The sequence below is a fragment of the Pinus tabuliformis genome, chromosome 5_1 (genome assembly GCF_031772625.1).
Source record: "Pinus tabuliformis cultivar Carrire ecotype Pingquan chromosome 5_1, CPIR1, whole genome shotgun sequence".
Classification (NCBI taxonomy): Eukaryota; Viridiplantae; Streptophyta; class Pinopsida; order Pinales; family Pinaceae; genus Pinus; species Pinus tabuliformis.
Window position 1 is genome coordinate 630,451,595 of NC_142305.1, and position 6,984 is coordinate 630,458,578.

At 34.0% G+C, this 6,984-nt stretch overlaps 1 pseudogene; it reads left to right on the forward strand.

Moving 5' to 3' along the window:
• The first annotated feature begins 227 nt into the window (after window positions 1–227).
• LOC149166533 (putative leucine-rich repeat receptor-like protein kinase IMK3 pseudogene) lies at window positions 228–743 on the forward strand (annotated as a pseudogene).
• Window positions 744–6,984: the final 6,241 nt, after the last annotated feature.

Genomic DNA, 6,984 nt, shown 5'->3' on the forward strand with positions numbered 1-6,984 from the left:
GCAACTGCATAAGTAATGGGTAGTAGCACTTATGGAAATGTGTATAATATTACTTGGGAGTAAGGGAATCAAGTTGTAGTGAAGAGGCTGACAAAGTGAATAACAAAGAGTCAAAGAGAATTCGAGACATAAGCTAATGCTCTTAGGAAGATCAGGCATCCTAACTTGCTTGCTTTGAGAGCTTATTACTAGGTCCTAAAGATGAAAAACTCTTGGTCTTTGAATTAATGCCTGGTGGAAGCCTTGCAACATTTCTTCATGCAAGAGGTCCTGAGACACATTTGAATTGGCACACCAGAATGAAGATTGCAATTGGTTCAAGGAGAGGACTTTCTTATCTACACAACAATGAGAACAACATTAATGGAAATCTCACTTCCAGCAACATCCTGCTTGATGCAAACATGAATGCCAAGATTACATATTTTGACTTGTCTAGGTTGATGACAACTGCTACCAATTCCAATGTGATTTCCACAGCAGAGACTCTTGGATACAGGGCTCCTCCTGAGCTCACAAAACTAAAGAAAGCCACCACCAAGACACATGTATACAACTTTGGGATTGCCTTGTTGGAGCTTCTGATTGGCAAGGCACTAGGAGGGCCCATGACTGCAAACAATGGGATGGATCTTCCTAAATGGGTTGCTTCCATTGTGAAAGAAGAGTGGAGTAATGAAGTTTTTGACTTGGAATTGATGAAAGAAGCTTCCAATTCCATCTGCAAGGCCAAATATGGATGAGGTTGTGCAACAACTAGAGGAATCAAACCTGAGTTTGGTCACTCCTCCACTTCAATAGCGCCACAACAGTAGATAATAGGACTCATACATATGATATCATATAATAAAAATACAATATATTACTCTATGTTGCTTTTGGGTACACAATCATTCGTTCATTCAATTCATTCTTAGATTTTATTGTATGTTGCTTTTGGGTACACATTCATTCGTTCATTCAATTCATTCTTAGATTTTATTGTTATGTATTGTAGCATCGTTGTTTTGTTTTTAAAACATATTGGATGTTAAATGTTGTTTTCTTTTAAATGTGTCTAGCATTAGGTGAAAATAAGTTATGGAAACTTTGTGGGTGGGCTCTGTTTATTGCTACATAATCTTTCCAAATATTTATTCCTTCGATTTATCTTTGCACCTTTAGGGGCAACTGCTAATATTACAATCTATAATGAATGAGATGTGGTAAAAATATTTCACTTCCTTACAAGATTATTTCAATGTCTATGTTAAATAATATAATTTTACATCAACTTTATAGAAACAAAGTAATTAAAAAACACATCTTATATTTCTCTCAATATATAACTTAAATAAACTAATATTCATATTAACTAATATATTTCAATATGAAATATGTGTGTGTGAGAGAGTGAATGTCAACCCTAGTAAAATATTTCAATGCTCAAAAGGAATAAACAATTAAAATTAAAAGAATTCAATTACTTCTTAATAAGAGAAAAAAATGCCTAATTCAATGATTTTTTAATAATAACAATAATAAAATATTCAAAAGTACAATTTAAACAATGAAATAGAGAGATCTCTTAACCAACTATTTATCAAGCACTAAAAGGGATTAAATATCTTGATGTGTAAGCCTTTTTTAAGTTTTGCATTCTAGATGTGTGCATATCAAGAGATTTGATCCCTTTTGGCCCTTGGTAAATTCATGGTTAAAATGGATCTATATTTGTATATTATTATAATAAACGCTAGTATATTGTATTAGCACAACCACATTAACAAATATGGTTGATATACACTAATTAAATGTATATCAATCACATACACAACCACATTAGTAATGTGGTTGATATATGTTGATAGGCATCAATGGCATGGGTTTACTATTAATATTAATATTGATATTAATAAATATATAGTTATAATAATATTATTATAAAACAATTATTATATTATAAACTATTATTATTGTTATTATATTATAATTTTGTAAACCCAAGGAATTATTATTATTATAAACTCAAGGGATTATTGATATTATAAATCCAAGGGATTTTTTTTTAATGGGATGGGTAGCTTATATTAATTCAAAAGATTGGTTTCAGGGCCAGAACCCTTTACATCTTCATTGCACTGGTGTTCAAAGTTGTTCAAATTTTCCAAATCCCTACAATGACCCAATTTCTGGATTCCTACATATATACTATACCTGTGTTGACTATAAATTTTGCATAAAACCCCGAGAACCAGCTTAAATCGATAGTACATGGGCAATCATGGGATTGGTGACCAAAATATTGTGCCCTCAGTTCTAATCAGCCATGTTCCAATAAAGCTCCATTATTAGCCAAGGAACCGACTTGTTGATTGTACATCCTCCTTACATGATAAAATTTCACCATCTCAAAGCATAAGAGAAGTCTGTGAATTCGAAGAAGGATGGAAGAGTGAAAGGAGTGTTGAGAAACCATATCTTTCTGGTAGTGTTGAATGACCAACATGGAGTCCTCGAAGACATTTAGTTTAGAAATGTTTTTCTTCTTGACTAATTCGATCCCTTTCCATATAGCCTAGTATTTGTCCCGATTATTTGTTGTAGTCCCTAGGCCCATGCAAAGGTTTCTTCAATTTTCTCATCAGGACTGAGGATCACTCCACTAGCTCCTTCTACTCCTAGGTTAACTTTAGCTACCCCATCACAGAATAAAGAGTGACGTCCTTGATTCTGATGTCATTGCAAAAAATATTCATACGAAAAGCTTTAAGCCATAAGAATGGTCTCGGATGGAAGATTTATGATACACCTGTCACTGTAATGAAGGATATGAAAGTGTAAACCATCCTCTATATTCAGAAGGGAGTGTGTCTAAGTTTGTCGAATTATATCAAATTGTTGCGATTGATTGAAATAACAGTGTAAAGGATTTTGTTTCCGCCCTACTAACAGATGTTGACTTCTCTTTGAAGATTGCCTTGTAATGACTCAACCAAATCACCCAGCATATATTTTTAGGTAACGAGGTCCAACAATGGCTTGCTAAGGGAGAGTTTGATAAAAAAAGCAGGAATAAAATTTCGCCAATGTTCAAACATGTCTACAAAAGTCTTTAGCAAATTATGAATGGTCACAATGGGCAAATAGGCCAATCTCCATACCTCCAAGGTCAAAGAGCATTGAAAAAAGGTGTATTATGGTTTCCTCTACTGCTTTACATAAGACACATTGTGAAGGACCATGGATGTTCCTTTTGTGAAGATTCTCCGCAGTTAGCACCTTTTGTTGAACCAAGATCTAGAAAAAACCATTAATTTTTGGAATACTATCTGGGTTCCATATCTTACTCCAGATGTTTCTTTTATTTGGGAAATGCAGAGTGTTGAGAAGATATTTATAGCCCTCTTTAACAGAGTATTGAAGATGAGGGCTGGCATTCCAGACTCGATGGTCCTGCAAATCGAATGAAACTGAAGCCTTTCCTTTGAGGAGCAAAAGTAATTGATTCTATGATTTATCATAGTTAGGGGGGAAGATTTGGTCAAGCCCATCCTCACCAATTTCCTTGAGCATCCCATATGGACAGGTCTTTAGTATTTCTATACCTCGTTGTTTTCATCAAGGCAACCAAGCCAGCATATTCATTATTTCCTTCCAATGGTCTCTCATCTAAAATGTTGTTTTTGCATAGATTGATTCAAGCACTGTTGTCTGGACGCCATCCAATATTATTAGTGATGAGAGACGTTGACCTTTTGACAAATTTTCCATATTTGGAACCATTTCAAGTCCAATCTACCTTCTCAAGTCTGAGTGCTCTGTCTTTGTTGAACTATTTCTTCAAAAATGAATTTTTCCACCACTCTTTAGAGTCAAAGGCCAAGCAACATACTATTTTGGCACCAAGGGAAAAATTCATGAAGAATAGATCCTTGATAGGCAACCCACCATATGCCTTTGGGAGACGAACAATGTTCCAATTAATTAAATGAAATTTCCTTTCACTCTACTTACCTCATTACCAAAGAAACTTCCTGATCATTGAGCTAAGAGCATTGAGAATTCTTTTGGGAGTCAAAATCCCCGAGAAAAGGTATAATGGCAGTGTTGAAAGTATAGATTTAACTAATATTGTTCATATTGCCATGTTTAGTCATTTTGCCCCCCACATATTGATTTTCTTTTTGAATTTTTGAATAATTCCAGTCCAATCATCAGCAGATGTTAAGCCAATTGATATGGGTATACCTAAATACCTGAAGGAGTTCTTGTCAAATTCAGCTGGAAATTTGAGAATGGAGGAAATTTCCTGAAAAGTTAATGTTGAATATTTCCATCCTATTAATTGACTTTTCCTTTTATTGACAAGACCGCCCGAGAACCCCAATTACTAATCTAAAATATTTTTATACCTCTGGGCAATTATCTTGGATGCCCCACCAATAATTTGGTTATCATCATCAAATTGTGCATGATTGACTTCCTCAACACCTCGAGTTATGTTGATCCCAAGTAGAGTTCTATCTATTCAGGAGGATTCTAGATAGCAACATAGACTCTCAGCAGCCAAGAGATAAAGGAGAGGTGATAATGGACATCCCTGATGAAGACCTCGAGATGCTCTGAAAAATAAAGTTGGTTGACCATTGATTAAAGGGGCTATCCATGGTAATCCAATACATGCCCTTACCCATTGGATAAATTGAGAACAAATTCCAAATTTTCCCATGATAACATATAAAAAGGAATGGTTCACCCTGTCAAAGGCATTTTCCATATCTAGTTTTATGATCATACTTGCTTCCCCATTATTCTTGCTAGTGTGAATTCCCTCATGTACCAGAATGTTGTTGTCTAAACTCTGTTTATTTTGCATGAATATGCCTTGATTCTCAAAGATTAAATTTGGAAGGATCTTCTTTAACTTACTAGCAATATTTTTTGTGAGGATTTTATATGCAAAATTGCACAGAGAAATAGGTCTGAGACAAACAAAGGAGGTCGGATTTTCCTCTTTCGGGATCAGAGCTAAGAAAGAGGAATTGTTGTTGCCTCTAAGTTTAACCTTAGTCCGAGAAGAGTTGAGCATTCTTAAAATATCCTTTTTAATGAGTAGCCAGGAAGACCTGAAGAAGCTAATCGAGAAACCATCAGGTCATGGAACCTTATCAGGGTTAAAAGACCAAATTACCTCTACTACTTTATCCTCCTCAATTTCTCTACATAAGATGGTATTATCTAATTTGAAAAAATTATAAGGGAGATTCACTACAACAAAACCAGCGATTTGCGCCAGATTTAGCGCCAGATTTTAGTGCATTTTTTTTGTAATTGTGATGAGCAACCTGGCGCTAAATCTGGCTCTATTGTACAATTTTTAAAGCGTCCTTTTTTGCACCTGATTTTGCATCCTTTTTCACGCTAGATTTTGCATCATTTTTTACACCAAACTATGCATCATTTTTTGCGTCAAATTTTGAACCAAGATTTGCATCTTATTTTATGACAGGTTCTGCTTCTAGTTTTGTGTCATTTTTTGCATCTATTTTTCATTCTCTTTTGCTTCCTATTTTGTGTCATTCTTTGCTTCCATTTTTGCACCATCATTTGCATCAAGTTTACACTGTATTTTGAATCCAATTTAACGTCTTTTTATGCATCCATTTTGTGTCAGTTTTTGCATCTAGTCTTACGCCAGGTTTTGTATCTAGTCTTACACTAGTTTTTGCTTCTATTTTTGCACCAGCTTTGGTGCCTATCTTTGCACCATGTGTTGAATTTGATTTAGCACCAAATTTTGCATCCATTTTTGTGCCCATTTTTGCATCTTTTTTTGGACCATTTTTTACATCCACATTTATGTTTGATTTGTCTCCATTTTTCCCATCTCATTTTGCACCATATTTTGCGTCATTTGTTTCATCCAATTTTGCATCATTTTTAACACCATCTCTTGCATCTAATGTTACATCATTTTGAGCATCCAAATTTGCATTTATATTTGCATCTTATGTTGAGTCATGTGTTGTGTCCACCTTTGCATCTTATTTTGTGTCTAATGGTACATTCAATTTAGAGCCATTTTTTACGTCTACTTTTGTATTTGTTTTTGCACCAAGTTTTGCATCCAATTTTAAGCTATTTTATGCCCCTTTTTGCACCATTTTTTTGTGTCTACTTGTGTCCAATGTTGCACCATTATTTACACCGACTTTTTCAACCAATTTTGCATTTTTTTGGTGTCTAGTTTTACATCATTTTCACCATCCAAATTTGCATCTTTTTTTGCCTCATTTTGTGTCCACATTTGCATATAATTTTGTGTCTGAGTTCGAGCCTAAATTTGCATGTGATTAGGAATCATTTTTTACATCCAATATGGCATCTTTGGTTTCACCTTTTTTCAGCCCCATTTTGCATCTTGTTTTATGTCTTTTCTTACATCTTTTTTTTTTTCCTTTTTTGCACCCAAGTTTGCATCCCAAATTTACACCATTATTTGCATCATCATTTGGCATATTAATTTGTAACGTTTTTTGCTTCTTTTTAACGCTCAACTTTGCATCTTATTTTACATCTAGTTGTTGTCTTTTTTTGCATCTAATTTGGTGCCCATTTATGTGTCCTTGTTTTTGCCCAATTTGATATCCTTTTGTATGCCATGTTTTGTTCCCTTCTTTGTGTCAACTATTGCACAATTTTTCACTTCTAATTTAAAACACTTTGTATGTCAATCGTCTGCATTTTGTATTAATTCCTAGTTTAACATCCAATTTTACTTTCAATTTTGCATCCATGGTTACATCCGCATTTGACTTCTTATATAGAGTATATTTTTCTTTACATATATGACCCCCTTTATAGATTCATAGTGAAATATATGATAGTTTCTAAATATCATTAAAGCAGATATCACAATTCAAAATCATTTGTAAAGAAATTTAAGAGAAATTGACAACATCCATCCAAAAAAATAACAATGTGTCATTAACAACTTTCAAA